General features: G+C 40.5%; 1 long non-coding RNA gene across 1 annotated transcript in view; it reads left to right on the plus strand.

Moving 5' to 3' along the window:
- The first annotated feature begins 1,830 nt into the window (after positions 1-1,830).
- LOC119262203 overlaps positions 1,831-25,427 on the plus strand; it is a 43,677-nt gene continuing 20,080 nt past the window's right edge. Inside the window, exons 1-2 of the long non-coding RNA XR_005129475.1 lie at positions 1,831-2,018; positions 22,153-22,292. This is a non-coding gene — a long non-coding RNA (uncharacterized LOC119262203). The remainder of the gene's footprint in view (positions 2,019-22,152; positions 22,293-25,427) is intronic.

Consider the following 25,427-nt stretch of genomic DNA (forward strand, 5'->3'; position numbering starts at 1 on the left):
TGACTGGTTTTTATATATCTATTTCTCATTGGCCACTCCGATAGGCCTGCAACAGTAGCTAATGACTAACAGTGACTGTAACAGTAACACTGTAACACTGTTATTTGTAAAAGTGACTCTGAGTTTTTATATATCTATTTCTCATTGGCCACTCTGATAGGCCTCTAACAGTAGATACTGACTGTAACAGTAACACTGTAACACTATTACTAGTTAGTAACACTGACTGATTTTTATATATCTATTTCTCATTTGCCACTTTGACATGTCTCTAATAGTAGTCTGACAATAACAGTGACTGTAACAGTAACACTGTAACTCATACGCCTCTTAGTCATAAGTTCTCATTGCTATAGCTAAATACTTTTGCCCAATGACAGGATGATTTATTTTCTTTGTTCATTACTTACTGTTCTATATTAATTGTCAAATTTTTATTTTGTATTCCTCTATTGCTCTTATCATGTTATTGTTTTGCTATCTGGTGTCAGCCAGAGCAGGATGGGTTCCCCTTTTGAGTCTTAGTTCCCCTCAAGTTGGTTACAGTGTTTTGGGCATGGACTTGGATTTTCCAGAAAGCTGCTTTGTGAAAATGTTACAAAAAGGTGATATAAATATAAGTTGATAATACTTTATTTAAAGGTTGCCTCCATTAGGTCTTCATAATATGTGCTTAAATGACAAATACCATATTTATAACATATTAATAAACCAATACCTATCTGTATGCACAGTTTATGTCAGTAATTGGTAGAGGATGTAAGGTGTTTTATTAAAGAATTGTGTTGGCATGATTATTCCATTCCATATTTCTCTCGATTTTTCAAATAAAGGGGCTTAATTGAAAAATATAAACATTGTGAAACATATAAACATTGTTAAAGTTTTAAAAATGTACCATTCACTCCCCAGTCCATATAGTCCTTATATGGAAACTAAGCTGCCTGTTTTGGATTCACTGTTTCTGTGATGTCACAAGTACCAAGTCATTTATATATGTCTGCCTATTCATCTCACAGTAGTTTACCCACACCGCTTCACAGTGTAGTTCTAAGGGGTTTTTATAGCTCTGTGTGTTTCTGAGGCACAATGCATCGATGCATATATCAATATTAAAGGTACAGTAACAAAACCAGCCTGTTTAATGTTTAAAAGGATAAAAAAGAGTCATGTAAAAATGAATATGATATTTGGTACTGCTCAAATGTTAAAAGTGGACCTCAAGCGAAAAACTGTACTACAGGGGAAAAAAGGATATGGGCCCTTTAATTGCAATTATAGTCAGTGATGCTTTATTACAGTGTTATAGATGGAATGAACGGCTGTCACTTAAGATTAAGGCTAATGTCCTTTACTTCATATGTCATAATCTGGTATAATCTTTTATAAATACTCAAGTATGTCTTTATAAATACATTGCTCAATGCTTATGTGTATGCCCTGAAGTTTCTAAGTAGGTAGCCTTCAAATACACCTGTGTATGCAAATCTATAACGCTTGTGTAGAACCATTCAGCTATAGTGATAGCCCAATTTAGGATTTATATAGGAATGCCTTAAACATTTCTGCATATTCATAAAGTTCAGTATTCATATGCATATTCATAAAGGGCAGTACTGTATCGGTAATATGCTGTTACAGAGCAATGACGTTGGACTAAAATGCTGCTATACTACTAATTATTCTGTAAAGTGCAGTTTCAGGGAACACCAAACAAACTCTCCAAGTGAGGTGGGTTTGTTATTATTTGAGATGCATGGCTGCCTCTAACCTCCATCCAGCCGTGCTTTAATTCATGCTGTTGTGTTGCTACATCATGCGCAGTTGAACTCCATTCCGCTCAGCTGTCCACGCAGATGGCAACAGTGATCTAATCAGTCTAAGCCCCTACACCAGAGTCGCTGCAAGTGCCGCAGATCGGGACGTCAAAACACAGAGCCGTGCATCCTGGTGATCGTTCGGCACGTTTACTGCTGAGGAAGACCAACGAGCTGGAGAGAAATACTAACTAAGCTAAGGTAAAACTGAGTCTGTCAGCATTTATTAAACGCTGTTTACTTATTAGAAGCTTCTCTTTTAATTTTGCACTGGAGCTTCAAGACTAATGGAGCTTACATGTATTGAAAGCTAATAATAATAAAGCTAATAAGTACAAAGCACCTCTAGCCCATGTACTTTTGGCCATTTTTACAGAATACGTTATGACACAGTCTCAGAAAACATGTCTGAGATTACTTAAAGAGGAATTTGTCAACTTCTTTATAATTAAATGTGATTATATGTGGCAGTGATAGGAACCACACATCAAAAGAGTTTAATGCGTTATATATAACCCCATTATATGTATGTATGCATGTATGTGTGTGTGTGTATATATATATATATGTGTGTGTGTGTGTGTATGTGTGTGTGTCTGTGTATCAAATTGTGGCCTAAAACTAATTTTGTAATGCATTCACAGTGGAGAGGTACATGCAGCATTTGGTATGGTAATAGAGGCCCTAACCAAAGCCTGTTTTTTCTTATGTATGACAGTTTTTCATATGAAAACTGAAAAGACAAGAGATAGCAAACAAAATCCCTATATTTGCATTGCTGACATCACGACCCCTAGCTCCTATCACCACCATGGTAAAGAAATTCTATTCAGTGTTTCTCTACAGAACAGCATTTTACATCAAACTAACCTCAGTGAATTTGTTTATATCTCAATGATGTAAATTGAAGATTCAGAAATCTAGAAAAATCACTGGCATTGCCCTTCAACAACTCACCACGGTTTGAGGTGCGCAAGTGCTTTTAATATGATGCTAATCTGTGACTCTAATGTCCACCTTGGAGGTTCCTATGTACAGTTTCAGAGGTCATAAGTACGACTTGATTTGTGTTCAGGAGGTTTTGGTAGGAAATAGAATAGATGCAATGGGAATAATGCTTTTAGCTTATTTTGATCTGTCTCTCATTATTTAGTCTGTTTATTTTGCATTACTGCAACAAACGGAAGAGCAGAGGATGCTTATGAGATGAGTAATATTTTTTTCCAGTTAGCAGTGTCACATATCATGTGTTTTTATTTGTATTTTCGCGTATGGATGATTCTAGTCTACAGTATTAACATGTGGCTTACGAAAGAACTGAAGTACAGCCAGTTTATCAGCACCTATCATTGCTTTTTTGTTGATGCGCCCCCTGTTTGGAAACATGGGGCTCTTTGAAAAATCAGACCTTCCCACTAGCAAATACGACAGTGTGGTGGCGTTCATGTGCACTAATCTCATAAATACAATCTTATCTTGAAGGCAGCGTGAGAAGGGACATTATGAATAGGAAGTGACAGCTCACCGGTTGAAATACGAACATGATCGCTTGTAATGCTCAACATGGCAGCTGTAACACAGAAAGTCCCACAGTTCAGTAAAAAGAGTTAACTGTCTTGTTGATAATGGTGTAAGTGGGGAAAAAGGCCTCTTGTTGTGGAGATGTTCGCACATGCAATAGCAACCAGAAAAAATATTATTTTTGCACACCACAAACATTTTATGCAATGTTTTGTCACATTGTAATGTTAGCTTTAGAAATAACTGCCTGGAAATAGTTAAAGTAGACACTGAGTCGACCTTACTATAAGACTATGAGTTACATTAGCCATGCAGCTCCAGTGCCACTCATATTTTTGCAAAAATGTAAGTACACAGATTTGCTCATATTAAAAATATATGTGCAGTAAATGTGATGTAAAATCTTTTGTTTTGTGCCTTTTTATATAAGTTGAAACATGTAGCTTTGTCATGAGTTTAACTTAAAAAAATGTAAATATTCCACGGATGTTTTCATGTCAGTACCACAACACAAAGCTTTCTAATCCATATTTTAAACCTTATTTTAGCCATGCCCCTGCTTTTTAGAGCATGGCCTTATATTTTGAAGTAAACATATTCCAACGTCTGAAAATCAGTTAAAACCTGCCACTACTGAAGTGCCAATTTTCTGCAAAATTTTAACAAATATATCACAATTTTATGTGTTTGCAGCTGATTCAAGCTGTGTTTTTAGTCATGCACTGGCGTTTTTGAGTTCTGCTCAAATGATCTAGAACCGTCAGTACTGGGACAGTCATTACTAAAACAATTGGAAAAGTTAGTGAAGTGTTATGATTGTTTTGGTAGTGACAAAATGGAATGGTCAATAAATCATTTTGACAAAATAAACATAATTAAGGTATAATTAACTCCGTTCACTGTGTTCATACTTATGTTAGTTCTCTTTGTGGTGTGTGTGATGATTTAGGCATGCAGTCTGCAGTGTGACTGGTGGGGTACCAGCTTTCATTACTTTTTGCTACGTTAGCCTCATAGTTCCAGTGCAAGCCATATGGAAGAAGAATATATGTTCATATATTTCCATTACATATGGGAAAACTGATGAAACAGACGTGTGTTGGCTGACTGAGTACATTTGGCCCTTGAAGTATATGTGCAATATATATGATGTTTTGAAGTATAATATATTGTACAATCTTTAAAATATTTCAATACACAGACGCACACACCATATGTAATGGTATTAGTTTTTTAATATTTACATTCATGCCAAAAATATTTTATTATGCATTTTAAAAGATATATGTAAATATAATAATATATAATATCATTTAGTGAAAACTACAGAAGCAAGCATGGCGTGGCTGACTGTTAACAATAAGATTATAAAATTGATAAACTCACAGACTGCTGTTCTTTTTTATCTTTGTGATATTTTCAAGGGTGGATGCAGTCTGCACAGTGATGATTAGTGGAGTATAAACTTCTATTACTTGCTAGCTAGACTCATATCAGAGGCACAAAACCAAAGAAGTGAATTTTACACAACATAAATGTGTCCTGATTCACTACATTTGGGGTAGAAATTTTTGCTTTAAAAGCTGGAGTCCGTCTTAGCCGTCTCCGTTGATTGATTCATACAGACAGGCAAACACTTTTATCAAGTGGTAATCCCGGCCTGGACTGACGACTAATGCATAACAGGGGTCTAGCAGTGCTGTCCGCGGGTACAGGAGCGAGGGAGATGCAGGAACAGGCTGAAGGAGCTGGAGAAGAGGAAGAAGGGAGGTGCTGAGGGGAAAGAGAGAGGGAGGGGTGGGCTACTAACCAGAGGAGATGAATGAAAGAGAAGAAGGGCTCACGGAGCGTCCGGGGAATTGTTTGAGGGGAAACAGTGTCCGTTTGTGGCCAGTGATAATACTTTCCATTCAACAGGGCCTCCGCAGCGCGCCGATTCCTCTGATTGCAGCCTGGCGCCCTGCTGGCGAGCCTCAGCGCTGAAATTAAATCCACTCTGTACAGTTATAAATTATAATGCTCTATAAACAACACCGCCACAGGGAGCAGAGAGAGAGAGACAGAAAGAGAGAGAGAAAGAGATTATGAGGAGACCAGAGAGGAAAGCTATACAAGTGTAAGTTTTGCTTTAATCACTGAAAACAGGCCCACGTTGCATTCATTTGTAAAGCGTAGCTAATCCGCTACATTCTTAACACGTGTTTCGGGGTATTTGTAACGTCCAAACTCCAGAGAACAGCATGTGCGTTATTGGCTGATAAAAGGAAGGACACTGCTGCAGTGAACTCCGTCCAGGGGGAAACTGTCTCCGAAACCTCCCCCGTGTTGCAAAATGGCGCTATCCTCCTCCACAGACTCAGGATTCCAAAGTTTGAGATAGGCTAACTGAACCAGTGACCTGAAACGCTTTGGCTCAGCAAAGGAACGGCCCAGTTGCCACTTTCACACAAGCATGTGCACACACACACACACACACACACACACACACACACACACACACACACACACACGCACACACCAACTGACACACTAGCTTGCTTTTCTCTTTTCATGTTCAGCTTTGCAGCATTTAGTTATGTCCAACTATCCTCAGCAGATCCTGACAGAACTACATTAAACTAGTATAAAATATGTTTATTCTACACAATTTACTACTCAGAACTCTTAGTAGTCAAGTCTAACTCTTAGCAGAAAGACGTACAGAATATCTCTCTTAAAAGCCATTTGAAAAAAAGAGCTAGCAGCTGACAAGAAAATCAGCTTTCAACAGACGCCAAGCCACGACTCCGGCGTCCATTCCTTTAGGTTCACAGCACCCCCGCAGGTTCTTAGTGGTGCTGCATGTGAAGTGAAGTAAACCTGGTTTGCTGTGTAAGCTGATATCAAAGCTAGGAAATGGCCAGTGAAGCTAAAGGTAACGTGACTGTGAATAAGCACAAACAGGGGCTGACGTTAGCCCAACCTGCTGCCTCAGCCGTGGCTCCAGACAACAACAGCACTTTTTGCAGGGAGCCAATGTTTAACCGAATCAACATGGGGCAAAGCTGGAGCAGACGGTTCAGAGGAAAGTGCAGAGTGCTTCAGAAAGCTAACTTGGCCTGGGCACAAGTTAACAAAAACAGGGACAACAACGGCATTTTCCGATGAAATCTACAAAAACGGCGTGTTTGTCTTACAGTTTGTGTCGGTGACGGAACAAAAAAGAGGAGGCAAAAGTAAACACGTCCAGATTGGAACAAGATATTCCACGACCAAATATTTCTCTCGTTCACACATCCCCCGACATAGGATCCTGTTTACTGCGCTGGATCGCCTTTCTGAAGCATGCTCTTTTCTGTTAGCATGTGGCAGCCACTCTGTAGTGTTTCCCTCTTGGCATAGCTAACCTGTGAGGGAGATAGCTTTGAGGTTACGTCTAATTCAATACAGAGGGCACTCCTGTTGATTAGCATGAGAGGTACAGCGCTATGCAGCTAGTGCCCAAAGCAGTTAGCAGGAAATAGAGCAAATGCTTTTGGATTTAGGTGTATGGAGAGAAGAAGGGGGGCTTGAAAGCATATGTTTTAATGGTTTAGATGGCCCGCTCCTGTTTCCTGCCTTAGGATGAGTCCTGTCAGTTCACATAGCACATGACAAGCAGCAGTAGTGAGGAGGGGGTTGGGGGGGTGGGGGGTGGTGGGACGGGGGCAGATAGAATCTTGTTGTGAGCGGTTAAATACAGCAGAAGGAAAAGTCTTGTTATACATCATTCAGATGTGTTCTTTTCAGCTTTCATGGTAAAACAAAGCCCGACTCGTATCAGAGTCTTTATGTGACTGAACTTTCACATTGCGTTGGTGATAGCGTGAAACTGGATAGCAGTCAATGGTGCGCTATGTGTCCGATGCTAACAATTAGCTTCAATAAAGCCTCTCGCAGGACTCAAGCTGAAAACAGTGCAGGCTTTATTCCCGGTGACCCCGGGTGTCCAGCCCTGCTGTCTCTCACCCATGTCTGTCACCTGTCCATCCAGGTGTGGCCGGGAGGCACAGGTCCATACAGAGAGGCTTTGTGAGGGACAATAAGGCCATCAGGTCTCGGATCAGCTAGCTAGTTAGCGCCGTATCCCACCTGTCCCTGGGGCCGCCGCCACCACGGCCCTCTTTCTTCTGCCTGCCTCCAAAACAATATCACCTCTTTCCCCTTCGCTGAGACTAAATAAAAACACAGGTTTAATCGTGAAACACTTGATCTCCCCAGTTTCATTTTGGACTTGCTTTAATAAACAGGACCATGTGTTTGATATCAAGGGAAAAGCTCTGGCTTGCCTATGCTATCCGTGATTATGAGAGCCAGCTGCTTCAAAAAAAAAAGGAGAAAAAGGTTGTTCCTGAAGTCTTCCTCAATTCTGGGTGCGGAACGACTGTGACTAATACAGCAGGGGCTGACTGCCACTTTTGCCATATGACTGAGCGTGAAAGCATCCTTAGCGTAGCATCCGAGCTGTTTTGATTTCATGCAGAAAACCGAACAGGATGTCTCCTAAACAGAGACACTTTGCATAGATCTTAACACTCTGAGGTTTGCTGTAGACCAGAGGTCAGCAAATGTGTGTGCATGGGCATGAAGCTATATACTAATCATGTCCATGGAATTGTTTTTGTAATTTTTCTGAATTAATTTTTTAAATTTTTTTAAGCGCCAATCATTCCGTCCATGAATTTAACTGAAACAATTTTTAACTGAAACAATTTGGAACTCCAAACTTTGCTATGATAAACAGTGTTCTTTAAAGCTGAATCTTTAGCATAGCTAGAATTATTAATAAGTCATTAAGTTAGCCTAGTTACTGGCAAAGTATATAGCTAAAAATGTGTGGACATCATATCATCTCCTTAGACAAACACTGGCAGTAGAACAGGTTGTGGTCAGTGCTTTTAAATAAAGCCACCTTTGCCACCTTTGTATGAAATTTCTCTCCTGCTAGATCCACCCCTGTCAACTGTAAGTGCTATTGTAAAATGGAAGCATCTAGATGTAAACTCACAGAAGAAGCAACAATAGCACAAGAACTGCACATTGGGACCTTCATGAAATGGGTTTACATGGCAAAGTAGCTGCACACAAGCCTAAGATCACTATGTGCAATGCCAAGTGTAGGCTGGAGCAGTGTAAAGCTTGCCACCATTGGACTTTGGAACATTGGAAATGTGCTCTCTATGGTGATGAATCACACTTCAGTATTTTGCAGTCTGATGAACAAGACTGGGTTTGGGGGATGCCAAGAGAACGCTACTTACTGGAATGCGTAGGACCAACATTATACTTAGCTGTTTTGGAAAAATTGTAGCTTTGCTATTCAGGTGTTGTTCAGGAGTTTTCTTTGAAACATTTAGTAACTAGTAAGTGAGACGTCCTTGTATGTTTACAGACACAGGTTTGTAGCCCTGTTTTTGCAAGTGGCCTGTTCTCACATACCACACAAAAAAGACTGTGTTTGTTTACTTGCTTTTCAGTCAAATGGCCCTTTCCTGTCAAAGTGGGCAGTTCTAAGCCAAGTAAAGGGGCGATACACACCAGACTTTGTCACAAAAGCTCACAATTATGGTAGTAGCCTTAACCAATAGCTGTGCTGAATGAAAGCAACCAGACATTAGGCCAGTGGCAATGGATTTTTTTTATTTTACATAATTTTTCTCTATCAGATAAACTTAACAATATACACTTATGTCTATATTATACAAGCAGTGTGGTATGGCTAATTTATGTTGAACGATCATGTCTGAAAGTATTAACCACAACAAAGACTGCTCCTGATAAAACTAACAGATTGTAGGCTACTAAGTAGAACATTGATTAATGCCAAAAATCCTGCCATATGAGGGCACGTTTTATAACATTTATTAAATAAAAACAAAAAAACATACAGACCACTGCTTTAGACACTGTGTTGCTTGTCACCAAACGCAGTTTAAAACCATTCTACTCTGCTTGCTAAAACCACACTTTCCTTCTAAACTGCTGCAAGCCATCTGCAGCGCATTGATGAAACAATCGTGTCTGGCTGACGACAAGGTATAGAGATGTAAGTGTGCTGTGTGAGCACTGAACACCTGTTACTTTCAGCAGAGGGGTGAATAAATGATGGCCACCGGCACACAGACTGCTCGCTGTCAAACAGCCCAACGTCTGAGAGGCTCAGAGGTCCGAGCTCACTGATCAGAATCTCCACCATGTCCTGTTTAAGCTTCACTCTGTTTCAGGGCGAATAAACGGCTAGTGTTCCAGTGACAGAGTGTATGACCACGGCTATAGACACCGTCTTGTAACTGCCCCACATCAACACTATTGATTTTCTCTCAGCTTGCACATCTTCAGTCCAGTTTACTTTATTTGTTTAACGCTGAAGTGATCAAAGGTACAACTTTCTTATTATCCCAAATGTAGTCAATCATCCAAGACATTTAATGTCCACAATTGGTTAGCTAAGAGGCTAATGTAGCTAACAAACAATGGGCCACCCTGGAACCACCCGAATGTGTGACTGACCCTCTTGGTTTCCTTCAAGATGGGTGATTTGACAATATTTCATCACTTTTGTGAGAAAGTATGTTACAGTATGTTTTCCTAAAGGTATTGTAATTATATTGTATGTCATCAGTATTGTGTCACTCGGGGATCAAATTTTGCTTCTTTAGAGGCTAACCTGTCTAACAAACACAAGAAGTCAATACTCACCAAAATCTTTTCTGTAAATACATCCATAAAACCTCTCTCAACCCGCTCAAAGTCCTTGCAGGCCCTTGGTAAGGTCATGCAGACTTGGTGATGTGGTTTAAGTCACAGTATGATTTACTGTGAATTATACAGATAAACAAAATGTCATCGCGTAGCCGAACAGTGCGGGCAGCTATTTTAGACAACAGGTGTTTTTCCGAATTCTGACCCTTCGTGTGCACATACATCAGGCCGTCATCTGAATGCTTCAGATTACATTTACAATTTGGGATGTTTCTATGTAGAAATAACTGTTCATCTTAAAATTGTAACTATTTAAAAATATATGTTTAAAATAGAAGCAAAATCTGGGTACCAAACATGTCTTGGCTCATCGTAAATTTGTCTCTGAAACTTATCCTTTGACTTTTTGCCAGTTCATAAAGCACTTTGAATTACAATAAAAAGCTGTCCTATAAATAAAGACTGAATGGCCCCACTCCTTTGTTAGTTGAATCATAGTAGTACATAAAATGTTGATTGTTCTGCTACCTGGCAACCCAAGTTCATTACATGCCTACAACTAAGTGCTAAGAACTACACAAAGACACAAAGGTGGAGAGATTCTACACACACACACACACACACACACACACACACACACACACACACACACATGCAAGCACTAGAAGGAAGGACCTTAGGGTGCCATGTTGCTAGCACAGTTATCTGTGATGGGTGTGAAGTTGTGATCATACTGGGTAGGAGCCAAGCATATGCATTGCACACACATGCACATATTCACTAAGGGGACCACTTTAGTAAGACATCTTGACAGGGAGGCTGATGTCATTGCAATAATTGCCCAACAGTGTCACTTTCACATGCTGATAATATCTCACACTCATCTCAGTGTGAGGTTCCATCTTAACAGATGCACACATAAACATGCACCCACAGCTGCTGCAAAAAAAAAATGAAATGGAAAAACCTTTGCTGAATTCCATTGCTTATAATAAAATAGCCAATGGTATATAAACAATGAGCTGGACCCTAAAAAGTAGACACTGTAAATATGATTTATATAAATTAAATGAACGTATATTAAAATGATTCATTAGTCATTTAGGTGCAGACTGATTTTTGTCATATTACTATTTTTAAATATAATTACATATTTACTTATTACATAGTTGCTTACATTCTACACCTGTTCGTGTTTGTCTCGATGGCAGGTGATAACATGAAAAGCATACTAATAAGGTTTTTTTCCCCTTTCTGTAAAACAAGTCTGCACACACAAGACAATTAAACGTTTTCATCAAATGTTTGATCAAATCAAATATTTCCACATCTATTTCTACTGTAAATCTCTGAGAAGCCTCACCTCTCTTAGTTACTGTTGCTACACCCCCCAAACATTCAGTTCTTTCTATCTGGTACTATCCATAGCATTTGTACTGACAGACTAAAAAGTCCAGTAGTTCACAGGAAAAGCACACAGAGGAATACATTTGAAGGTTTAACTGCATGTTTGGAGCTGTGGTCTCTTTAAAACAGTGTACTTCTCCTCAGATCCAGTTTCTTGGCTGATAAGATTAAATGCTGTCAGTATATTTCTCCATTTTTAATGACATGTAATGCCCCTGCAGTTTGCTGAGAAGCAGGGCCCATGTCATGATGCTCCCACTATCATACTTCACTCTGGGTGTGGCGTTCTCGAGATCAACCCTTCTTTCTCTGAAGCTGAATTATTGCCAATTGACTTCTGTTTCGTCTCATTACCTTATTACAAAAGTTCTGAGTTGTCTAAATACTTACGTGCCAAATTTCTATGGATCACGCTTTTTTATCTTTAGGGTTTGCTTCTTGCTTTGTGAAGTCTTTTCCAAACAATGGCAACATCTTCTATAATGGCTAATACATTGAGTAACGAGCATTTAGCTAATGCTAAAGCTAACACTTGAGCGCACATGACGTGCATGACTATTTTATTATTTTTCCCTCTTCCAGAATGTTTTAACTGCAAATGTACAGTCTTGTTTAATCAAATGAATTTCAAGCTAATGTAAGACTAGCTTACTTATTCTGTAATGTAATTTATCATTAGATATCATATTAGCAAGTAGAGTAAGCCAGAAAAAGTTTAGTTAACTTTAAAGCCAGTATAGTTTAGTATAGGCTACAGTACAGTAGCCTATTAATAGTTTTACTATTGAGCTATGAGAATGGTCTTCCAAATAGTTAAATCCAGAAACTTTTTCAGCTTCAGGAATACAATACAAACAGCACCACCCTTCTCAAGATAATCAGAACAGCATGTATCTGTATTACTAGCTCCTCAATAACATGTTTTGAGACTATTGTGATTGGCTGAGAGGTGTGTCAATCATGATTTTGTAAATTAAAATGTTTGGATCTGGTAGTTTGGGTAGTTTCATTCTTTCAATAAGCTATGAGTGAAATAACTGATATAGAATTAAAGTGTGCTTTTTGCTATTGTTGGTGATGATTGTTGGTGATGACTGTTGGTGATGGTGAGTTAAAGAAAATGTCTTTCTGTCACAGAGTGATAACTCCAGTGGTCCATATATGCATCAGAGCCAAACTTGCAGACAGGATATAGGACCGTCTCATTCTTTCAAAGCAGGCTAAGAACAGCAATAACACGTGCATTAGCTGCATTAACCGTTCAATTATTGAAAACAAAGGTAGGAGGGACCTAAGGCTGAGCCTTGCGGAACACCAGGGAAAAAAAGTGCTTTCACCTCTCTTGTCTTGGTCACTGCACATCAGAAGACCCCATAAAATGCTACGAAGGCATGTAATTTTGGGAGCGTTTCAAAGGGAGGTCAGGCTGGTATGTAAGAAAGCACTTTGCCTAGGCTAAAACAACAGCCGAGCAGGGAGCTGCCATGGCAACATCTGCGTCCAATTACGCACTACATCCAAGCAGAGATCCACGGTAACGAGAACAGCGCAGTGATGTCAAACCCGGGTTAACGCTCGGTGCAAGAGTCGAGACGTTTCATTAGATGAGATGAAGAGCGGAGGGGAGCCCAGATACTCAGAGAGAGGATTTTCTGTCATTAAGTGACATCCTCCCCATGTGATCAGTCTTTGTTGTCAGAGTCTGAAGCTGAAGACTTCCATTGTATACAAGCCACTTTTTTTTGTGCAGTACTGTGTTCATTCTGGGAAATGCTACAGAACATAATACATCATTAACTCTTAGAAGACAAGCGTTATTATCATGGTTTGTTTATACTATGTAGATGTACATGATTCATTGTATAGACCATTGTGTAAGGAATTACATTCAATTTGCATTCTGCATTGACAAGCTGGTCTCCACACTTCTGATATTTGGGGAAAAATGTATAGGATGTTTTTAATTCCACAAAAAACTTTTCGCCGCATTCAATGCATGTCGACTTTTACTTATGAACAAAAATGTTGAATTGGCTGATTTCTCAACTTGCTTCAGTAGTAAAAAGCAAATAATATCAAACTACACCATGTTTATGTTGTTGCCAGCAATAACATTAACTTTTAAGGTTTAAGTGTAAGGATGTCGTGTATACACTGTAATAAAAAACTAATTGTGCTGACTTAAAAATGATAAAGTGTATTGGACTTATATAATAAATCAACAGAACTTAAGACACATTCTTGAAAATGTACTATTAGGAATTCAGTCTGCACACAATTTTACCATTTTTCCTGGAAAAAAAACGAGCCAATACCACAGGACATATGTTGTGTTATTTCTGCTTGTTTGTTACATTTTTACATTTTCTATTGTTTGTCCAATAGGTCACACTTTATATATTCATTGTTCCCTTATATGTTAAATAAACAGTTGTGCATTAAATGTGCAGAAGTGTGTTCTTTGTAGAGGATGTGTTGGATGTGTGATGAAACAGGTCATTTGATCAGGGCTGCCCTCACTTTTTCCTATAAACATATTTAATTCTTTAATTAAATACTTCAGCCTTCTGCTAAGTTATATAGTCTCACCCTATGAATCATACCTGATTGACTCAAAGGTTTTCGTGACAGACGTAACACTAATGAACTTTAATGATGTACACATAGCACACATTTAGACTTTTGAATTTAAAATTTCACTGGAGTTCTTAATGTGAGTGCCTTGTTGGGGATCGAGCAGTAATAAAACAACGCATGATTTTTTTATTTAAAGCTGCACTATGTAGGTTTTGTGGATTTAGACCTCTCTGGTGGGAATGTGTAATTGCATGCAACATGTGGAAGAGCATTTTGTAACATCTGGCTTCGGACTTCTTCCTTGAGCAGATGAATCTGATGATTGAGAGTGTGTTGGAAGAATATTCAAAGAGAACTCAGTCAAAACTTGGTAAAGGACATGTCTTCTGTGGATGTAAGCGAATCATATGCTACTGTCATCATATCTTCATCAGTATAAAGTTGGTTTTACTTCAAGGTCGACCTTTTATCTCCTACTTTTTCTCCTGATGTTATGCTACTTTCAACAAATTGCAATTCTAAAGGGGAATTCCACCGATATTTCGAAGTCTCTGCGATTAAAGTGATAGCAACCAAACATCTCATTGTCTGCAGCACATACAGGCCTTTCATACAACATGAATGGATTAAAAATATACATGAAAGTTTTAGGCACTAATCAAATCTCTAAACCATTATAACACAATGTTCAAGGCATCAGCCAATGCATTCATAGCCATTTCAAGTAATACCTTTTAATGAATTTGCTTTTAGCAGGATTAGATCCTTGAGACACCTGGGTTTTATCACCACCACTGAGAACAATTATGGCTCTAGTTTCTTTAGAATGGAACATTTCACATCAAACCAGCCTGAATGACTTTGCTTACATCTTAACCGTTCAATTATGCACAAATGTAGAGATGTCTGTACCCACTTCTGACCAGTACTGTAGGTTTTCTGACCAAGGTCATGGGTCCAGTTGAATAATACATGCTGTAGATGTGGGCTTTGGACCTGCATTTCTGGAAAGCTCACGCTGTCTGTTGTAAGAAGTGCTATATAAATAAAATTGAATTGAATGTTACAATGCACTCACATAAACACATACTCGCCAGTCTTCATTTTGAGACAGCTGTACAGTGCCAGTAATGATCAGTGTTAGTCACGGTTTTGGGCTTTAAAATAACTCTGATAGCATGTGATCCACAGCAGTGTCTCCAAAGCTGGCAGTTCCAAAACACAGCCTGTTTCACATGTCACTGAGGGAGGGAGAGAGAGAGGGAGAGAGAGGGAGAGAGAGAGAGAAAGAGAGACGCACAGTGACAGAGCAGAATCTCATGTGACTCACAACACTGAGGCACCGACTGAGATAAAGAAGAACACTATGTAACTGTTTTTATTGGTTCCTGTTAAATTAATCATTTTTGTCCACGTTTTCTATTTTAATAGATATTTTTAAACTCTGGTACAATTCATTTCAGTCTTAAGTGATGCTAAAACTTTTATATGTGTAATTTATTGTGCATTGTTCGAAAGCCTGGTTGAGACACTGACAAATCCTTAATACAGACAAATATGAGATCACACGTCCACTGAATTCTGCATTAAAGGTTTTTATGGGGACCACAGACTGATTTATCATAGATCAATTGTTAAGATGTAAACAAGCACTTCAGCATGGTTTGAAAAGCTCCATTCTAGAGAAAGTTACCATCCTACCCAACCATCCTGCGCACTCAGAGACAGCAAAGACAATTATGCTCTCTTGGACTCCCAGTTGTGGATGGCTGTGGCATCTCTAGGGATCAAACACCAAGTTAATCACAGTGTAATGATAACAAAGGAATGGATTATGCAGATAGTGAGCAGGAGGTGGATCTTCTTCAGTGTAGTCAATCACAAAAGACACAGCAAACACAATGCACCTACTCCTATAACGTTTCGGATGACGTTTACTAAGTAGTCATCAGGCCTCTGTGTGCAATCACATTGGCTAAATGCACTTGCCTTACATGTTTAGCCTCAATATATTAGTGTCAGCAGCATTAGTGGAACATATAGTGTTGTTACAGGGAGATAGTAGGGTTAGAACCAGTGCATCTACAGGAACTGCACTCACATACTCTGGGGAAAAAAGGCTTTCTCCCTGAGGCCAGCCTGCTCTTGTGAAGTGACATTTAGCTAATGTGGCTGTGGAGGCACTTGGACTCATCAGAGCACAGCTGAGTGAGATGCAGTCTGACTGCTTCGGCCCCTTTCTACACCTTGAACACTCATATGCAGCTTTTTACTGCATGATATCTTGCGAAAGCGTTTATTATTAATTTAGTCAATATTTGTAATATTTTAAATGCATACTTTTGGTTTTGAAATCTAATTGGCTGAGCCATGTTCAAAGCTATTGTAAAATACCAGATAAACACACATATGAGCTCACATATAATTTGAATCCAGTTATTAATAAAATCATTGTGCTGCACATGGAATAATTTTGACCATTATGTTGCTTGGCAACCATAGTATCTCTCTAATGATCTACATTTCTTAGTGGAAAACTATCTATTTTTATAATCATTAAAAAGAAGCTAAATGACTTATTGAACATTGCCACTCATAGCCCTGACTACTAGCCCTGCTGAGACCTATATGAATTCCATGTTGGTCTAATCTGGTTTAGGCTGGTCTAGTGTTGGTCTGGTGCTGGTTCAGCTGGCCATCCAGCAAGGTTATGCTGGTTGACCAGCATATCAGAAACGAAAACACAACATCTTCAAAATAGTTACTTTACAGGAGAAGGGAAATATGTTCTTAACTTTTAATGTATGTTACATGGAAAGAGGTTTTATAGCAAGTTTTTTGAAGCATTTCTGTCAATTATCATTAAATTCAATATTCAGTATCATTCAATTTTCATACAATGTAAAGGACAACTGGACCCGCTACATTAAAATAGTGTGGAAAAATAAAATGAACAAAAATGAAGATGCATATGTTTCTTTGGACAGCAACAACATACTGCTTGTGATCAGCATAACAATTTCCATTGCTACTGACTGTATAAAACCACTTATGCTGGTTTTGGTATTGACCAGAATAGAGGCTTCTATTGCTGATGACCAGCATACCAGCGTCCAAAATACAATGCCTGCTGGTTTTGCTGGCAAGCAGCCATACTTAGAAGGACAATTCTAAGGCAGGATTCCTTCTCCTTCCCAAACACAGCACAGCAGCAGATCATGGTCATTTTTAAGTCCATCCATATAGAATTATACTTCTGAGATCCTGACTAATTATTACCAAGCAATGCCCTAACATTAAGCTGGAAAACAATAGTAACCTCAGAGCAACACAATAGCAAATCATTGAGATGATATTCACCCTGATTGTCTTGGTTTTCATCAGATGCTACGACATCTGATTGATTAATTGATTTTGTTGTTATGATATTCTACAGCTTTCATCCTTTTGCTACAGTATCACTGCCAAATTAGTGAGATAAGCTATCATTAACATTAGCTAACGGTTTGTGCAGTTTACATCATGCAGTAATGTTGGTATCATATTTGCATATTCAAACTTCTTTCTTCAAGCAGCTCTTAGCGAAACTGACACTTACACTAGCATTCTACTCCAATTTGCCAATATGGAGACTGGTAGGCCACTGCACGACTTTTAGCTCACAAATATGATGGACATCCATCATTTTGCTATTTTAGAGAAGGAAGAGGTGATTTGGGGCCATGTGTTATAGAGACTTTACTTTAAGTGGGTTATGTCTTTATTCTGACATTGACCATTTAATTCTAGGCATGTTTTCTTCTATAAAGTGATCTCTTGTAGTGCAGTAGAAGATAATTTGAATTTCTTCAAGCATTATTTCTTGAAACAAGTCAAAATTTCCTTTCACCTGATAAAAACACTTGATTATGTAATGTTAGGAAAAGGTTGAGGCCTCTTATCATATTCTTGCAACAATTCTTAGTCGTGGGAAAAATTAGATGTGCTGCCTACATTTAAGATGTTTTCACTTGCCAAGATATTTATTTATCCAGAGCACGTATATAGACATTATAATGGTAGCTCTGAATATTCCCACCAATAAGGCGTGGCAATACAAGGGAGCATTCACATCTTTAGGACTGCGTGTGATTGCCACTGAGATTGTGGCCATTCACAAATCATATTAACTGTCCAGGGACTTGAAGGGCGTGTGGTATTTATTCCTATTTGAGACGATTAGTCTAAACAGGGAGAGCCCGACGTGAGAGACGGAGAGAGAGCAGGATGTGGGGGTGTGAAGTGTTCACCATGAGAAATGTCGAAAGGGTGAGTGTGTGAGGAATTAGTCATGCTTCAACTCATAGTGTGGAGCTAGCCGTGTGAAAAAATCCACTCTTCAGGTCTTGCAGCGTTTTCATATAAGAAAGCTTTGGTGGATGAGAGAGAACAAAAAAAAGAGTGCGTGTGTGTGTGTGTGTGTGTGTGTGTGTGTGTGTGTGTGTGTGAGAGAGAGAGAGAGTGAGAGAGCTCTTTATTAGATAAATAGTCAAGTCAAATGATTGGCTGGCTTAAGTTGATTGGTTGTCTGAAGTTTGCTTCTTTAGTTTTACACTAAAGCTAGAAGGCTAATGCAGGTAACAAGTAATGGAAGCTTATATCAACTACATGGCAATGTGCGATCTGCATGCCTAAATCATCTCATGCTTTCATCAAACTGTGTAGAGTTGTTCAATAATCTCAACTTAACTTGCTGATACAGTATCTGAAGCTATGGTTGTTTGTTATCTGGGTCATTCTATTACTGTGGTGGAAAACAGGGTTATGAATGTTGATACAGTATATAACTCAAAGTAAACATCCATCCATCCATCCATCCATTTTCTAAGCCGCTTCTCCGTCAGGGTCGCGGGGGGATGCTGGAGCCTATCCCAGCAGTCTTCGGGCGAAAGGCAGGATACACCCTGGACAGGTCGCCAGTCCATCGCAGGGCTCAAAGTAAACATCACTGACAAAAATGATTCAAATCACAGAATATTTTCTAAAATCTACTCCACTTTAGTTTCAAACTCACATTGTATATACATTATACAAATATTGCATTCTTGTTCATTTATTTTAATTTTGAAAGTTTTATATCCTACATTTTTGTATTCCTGCATTGCTAGTCCATTGCACCAACAAAGAAAAGCATAGCAACACCTTAGCAACCACTTGAAGTAGCATAGTAATGGCCTAGTAATACCTTAGCAACAACCTAGGATGCCATAGTAATTGGCTAGCAACACCTTAGAAACCACCTGGGATAGCATAGCAATGGCCTAGCAACACCATAGCAACAACCTAACTACCACCAAGTGATGCCCTAACATCAAGCTGGAATACTATAGCAACCTTATGACAATACCACAGCAACTACCTTGAAAAAGCAAAAGCAACCAACTGTTTTCTATAACAGCTGTAGCTTTTAAAGCATTATTAGCTGGCTTTATCAGTACCTTCACAACCTTTCCCTTTCTAGTTCTTATTTTGAGCATCTTTTCATGGCTTCAAACACCATTTTCCACCAAAATGGTAGAATGATCCATTCATAAGGTAGATAAAAGCATTCCACATAGCTAAAAACAGTAGTAGCAGGTATCCTGAGGCCTGAATTTTCTCCAATTTTATCAACAACAGTATGTCATCCAGCCTTGGCTGGTGGGAAAATTGTGTACATTTGATTTTTCGCCAAACTATTCGTTTAAGAGGCCCTCAGGGATGACCAACAGTAGACGTACGACAGCAGGACAGAAATAGTGATGACTAAGAGAAACAGTGTATGCGTGTTAGCATGACCAATAGCGTAAACAAATGCGTGAGAAGTGTGTGTTGTGAGAAAGCTGCATTAGACACAGTGTAGGAGGGGTCAGTATGTATTTCTATGTGAGACTCATTAGTGACTCAGAAAGTGGAACTCCCTGAAGGAGGCCTCTCCGTTCCCTCCAGTGCCATGAGAATTGCCCCAAAAGGGCCAGGGGCATGTTTCCTTTGGCCGCTGTCATTCTCTACCCGTAGGACCAGACACACACTCATGACTGCGCACAAACACTGCAGCCTCCACTTCCTGCGCTCCCAGAATCCCAGGAAGAGCCCACCCTTATGCCATGGCCTTATCTAAACACCCATCTGTAGTAGAGCTCAATGACTGGGTCTTTTCATCTCAAATCATATAGTATCAACTGCAGTGTTTACCGGACAGCAGCTCCAGTCCCGACCCACTTGATACCCCCCCAACCCCATAGTCCATCCATCCACATACAGTTGAAAGGGGGGGTGGGGGGGTGCACAGCCTTTTAATCAAGCTCTCAAGTGGGGCCAGTAAGAGACAAGTCTGGCTAAGACCCAAGACAGTCCATTTACATCTAGTGCAGTCCTGCTAATGTGCAAATATCAGCATTTGTATGTTCATAAACAGGCTAGTCAGTGGTTTCATTTCTTTCACAGGCCGGGATATTAATAAACACGCATGCTTTGATGAAGCACGCTCTCTCATTTTGTTGTTGACAGAAGACCCAGCGCATATCGAGAGTGTCGATTCCACATCATTTCCAGAGCGGACTAAATATTTAGACAGGACCTTCTGTCTGGGGGTGTGTGTGTGGCCCTGACATGAAGAGAGAACGACAAACCGGCCTGGAAGTGACATATGAGAGAGATGCAGGACAGCTGGCGACCCCACACGCATGTCTTTGGCCCACTGCATAAAACTAAATGACAGCCTGCTCAGCCGAACAATATGCGCGATTCAACCTTAACCCATCCGCATCACTCCCACCGAGTCCCCATTCTTCTGCGATCTGTTAGCGCATTACACGCACCGACAGTTTTGACAAACAAACCTTTTTTTGCTTGATGTGTGACGTTATGACTCCTGCGTTGTGGCAGTTTGTGTGCTATTGTATGTGCTTAGCAAAATGAGCTAGTGGAATGTTGTCTGTTTGCCTCTGTTTATGTCTCAGCTGGTAAACCTAGCAACTAACAACATGACAGCGCTAACTAAAGGGGTTGTTTGCTATGAGCATGTGCTGTGTTTGTAAAGCCCATCTTCATGCAAACACTCTGGAGCCAAGGAGATTCTAAGTTTTACTGTGGCATCAAATGATATTAAAAATGGCTCTTAAGCACTTTGCTCTCAGTTTCCAGGTGATATTCCAACCTTGCAGGTGTTCGCATGTTCACAGCTTAGCTCTGTGGCCCAATTATCCATGTTCCAGGTGGAGATAACAGGACACGAAGTAATCTTCCAGGCTGGCATGTGTGGTGTTGCAGCAAGGTGCATCAGGTGGGCTGCATGTGCAGCAGCATGAAGGCTCAGCATATCTCCCTGAGGGCAGTTTGCATCATCAGTCCAGCTGCGTCCTCCAACAATATGGCCTGTAGGCTGCTATGCCACACTGTGAGAATCTGGCATGGTCTGCTAGTGCTGGGACACCAAGGTCCCTTACCTCTGACAGTGCTGGGAAACTGCTGGAAACTTCTCAAGAGTCTTTATCAAGTATGATTTATGCTCATATCAAGTTGGTGCATTATGCCAACATTAGGCATCAATGTGCACCGTCACTTGGTGAGTCCAAGCACTGCTCCATTTCTCTGTGCACCCCACTGCATTAAATTAAAGCCCTATTGAGAGCACAGAAAGCCATAGTAGTAGACATAGGGCTTGGAATTTACCTTGATGAGTGGCCAGTTAGCATTAAGCAAATTAGATCAAGCTAACTGGCCTTCGCTAGCTTTGGTTAATTTTCTGCTGCATTCTACTGGGAACAAGGAGCATCATCCAGACATACTTCAGCCAGGTTAATCTCCCTCTCTCTGGGTGTCTAAGCCAGACTCAGCTGGATATGGCTGTGCCAGCAGTGTTCTGCACAGCTGCCATTGAGACTGGCATATGGCTGGCCTGAGCATGGGGCACCCTGGAATAGGACCAATAGACAGGGTGATACAACTTCACAGTCCCACTCTTTTCACTCTTCAGATAAGCAGTTTCACTCTTGTGGGCAAGTGGCACTGACATGTCTATCTGAGCAGTGTCTGGATTCATGTCTGGATGTCCTCCGAATATGATCCCAGTCTCTTGTCTGTCTTTCAGTCCTCTCTAATCAGGCACAGAGCATCTCTAATTGGGGACAGTGAAGAGGAGGTGAGGTGAGGGGGCCATTAGTCTCCATATGCCTTCAGTAACAGGAAAGTCATGAAGGCTGAAGACCTTGATGAGAAAGAGGCCCAGATGTAAGTATAAGCACAGGCCTTAATGCAACTGCAATATGTACCCACAATGCACCTGATTTTACCATTCTGTTTACTGAGGCTACATCTTATCATGCGGGGTGTATGGTTTAATCCCATGGCCTGCTGAAATGATATATTTTGTGACTTTGTGGCTGCATCATGGCATATTTAGCGATACATCTTTTCACATATGCACATCTGATCCTGGGAGGTGCCTGCACTTCAGCTTAGCTGCTACTGCTAAAGGAAGTCTTTCAACAACATACCCCTGAGAAAATTATACACAAATGCAGCAGCAGCTAGTATTTCAAGCGTTACTAAATGAATGCTGCACTTCTAAAATCTGCACCCATTTCAGCAAGATCCACCCACACTTTATGCAATTTTACTTCAAATGCCCATTTTGCGTTGGTCCAAAAAATCATAGTGCAGTGAGCCTAGAGTGTATTCATTAAATGTTTTCACCCCTTTCTTCGACCTCTCTCCTGGTTCAAGCATGGTCATTCTGAGGAATTTTTCACTAAAGACAAGTTAACCTTTGGGCCATCTTAGCTATGTGAAGAAGATCCATACTCAAAAGGCTCTGAAGGGTGAAAGTTCCTGGACTTTTTTCTATTAGTAAGAGCTTCAGTCTTGGGAAAGTAATGTCCAGTTTCTCTTTCAAGGAGTTCTAAAAACTTCCTTAGGGGTTTCCAACCACAAACTTTACACCCTCTGGTCGTTACACCTAAATGTTGACGTTAAACCTTTAGGAGGCAACAGCTAAAGGAAGACGGATGTGGTCACTCACCCTGGGAGCTGTTGAGAGAGGCCTTAAGTTGTCCAGAGATTTGAGGAACTGCAAGGCTGTGGCCCACTTCACGAATGAGCAGGAATGGTGGGAGGAAGGGAGGAAGAGGGCAAGCAGAGAAAGAGAAGATGAAGAGAGTGGAAGTCAAAGAAGTATAGGATCTTCACTTGGACTCAGGGGATGGCTGATATATGGCACGAGTAATTCATGGCTTCAATGGCTGAGTTCACACACCCACTTGGTAGCTTGCATAGAACACAACACCAGACATCTACCCTGACCATGAACACCGTCAACTCCCTTCACAAATCTTTTTCACAGCTCAGTCCGAGCTGGACCCTGGGGACCCCGATCCTAAGCTCTTATTCCAAACAAGGCTGAGAAGAAGATGGGTCGACCCATTTTTTTGTTTACCAAAAGTCCCCGCGAGATTCCTTTCAGATGCAGGATAATACTTCGCGATGTGGAGCTGGCGCTAGTAGCCTGGGCTGCCGCAGGCGTTGATTTTATGATTTTTCTTGCTGTTTGTTTGTCTTTGTTCATGGCTGGGAAGGGTGTCTGTGGCGTGGCCCCTCTCTTTCCTCCTCCCAGGCCTGGTCTTTCCCCCCACACTAAATGATCCTTTCATTTCCTTTCTGACTCCTCTGCCCTGAGGCAGCTCCTGGGCTCCTTCACTTGTCTTCCAGTGGCCTTCACCTCGCATGTGAACTTCACAGCTCATCCTCCGCCGGGCAGATCCTCTATCATAACATGCCACGCACCAAGGCTTCCTGTCTGGGCCAGGCTTGCGTGAGACGATCTGCGGGTTGACTGCCAAACTGAGTGATCCCGACGTGGCAAGGAGCACAAAGCTTGTGACCCTAACAGTTTCCAAACACCCTCTCTGTCATGTATGCAAAGGGAACTTGTCCAGCAGTCACATAGCCAGGAATTAACCCCTTATACTCCAGGCCTATAACTGATTTATTATTATAAAAAAAAAAAACACTGTGAAGTATCTATAATAATATAATGTGCTCATGTGTTTCAGATGGATGCCTGACTGGAACTAAAAGTAGCAGGCCACAGTTCATTGCAGTAATGGAATTTAGAACTGAATTAGACACTCAGGCCAAAATGAAACAAGTAACCTAAAGTTAGTAAGTTACCAAACTAAATAAACACTTTAGTTTGGCTTCTTTTCTCTTACTGAAACTGTAATAAACTTGGTCCCTTGTGTCCAATTTAATAATAAAGATACAATCACTGTTTTCTTCATGATCTTGTTCCTCAACTGAGATAAGAGTTTCCCTAAGACTTGGTCTGTAGCTCTCAGGATTGGTTGACACCACTTCTATGTTGGAACTTAATACTGCTTTTTAATTTATGTAGTCATGCTTCCATTGCCACCACACTACTAGCCAGCTGTAAGCTTTCAAAGTATTTTCACAGGAGCAATATGTAATCATAATGGGTTAATCTTGATTCTTACCAAAGCTATACTTCTGCTGTCCAGCACAACCAACTTTAACAGCCAAGCCTAGCCCTTTTCATGCAACCTACACACCCCCATCATCCAGCCTCCCCCTCCTCTTCCCCCTACAAACTCTCTCCATCCTCTGAGACCTGACTGCGGAACTGACATAGGAAGTCCCTTAATGGTTACCAAACTTTTGGGGGGAGAGGAGGGAGCTGCATGCGCTTTCGCGAGGACTAAACATGTGTTTAGAGGAGACAACATCAGCAATCACCACTTGACCTCTGCAGAGACCGAATTTTGTCTACCCAGCCCCCTCAACCCCCTCGGAGGGAACTAATATAATCAAGTGAAAGCATAAACCCTTGCAAGGAGGCACTGAAAGTTTGCCCAGTTCCAGATGCAACAGCAGACGACGCTGAGACTTCGGCAGTAAAAGAGAAGTTGATGGTCTCCTCGGGGGAAGGCTATAGTACAAAGTATAAAGGCAGTAGGTGTGCATACCGAAGGCGCACGTGCATGGTGCTTCGAATGAAACAACAGGCTGCCATAGTGACACAAAAGCACGGTCTATGAGATGTAGAGGAGAAGCCATGAGTCAGCACAAGCCTACAAAACCGATATACACAGACGTTCATCCCATGGGCAGAAAATGATTCCACACAGATGTTCAAGCATGAAAAAGAAAAATAGGTGGTGGGGAAGGGGGTGGAGGAGGTGCACAGAGGAAAGAGTGAGAACAAATTGCTTATGTCTGTGACTTCACATTCAATGTGTGAATAAGATGTTCAAAGAAAACATAGAGTAATAACTGCTAACATCCTGCAAATCTCCCTCCCATGGGAAAACCCTTTCTGCTTGTCTTTTATTAAGCCCATGCCTACGCGTC

This window comes from Pygocentrus nattereri, chromosome 23 (genome assembly GCF_015220715.1).
Source record: "Pygocentrus nattereri isolate fPygNat1 chromosome 23, fPygNat1.pri, whole genome shotgun sequence".
NCBI lineage: Eukaryota > Metazoa > Chordata > Actinopteri > Characiformes > Serrasalmidae > Pygocentrus > Pygocentrus nattereri.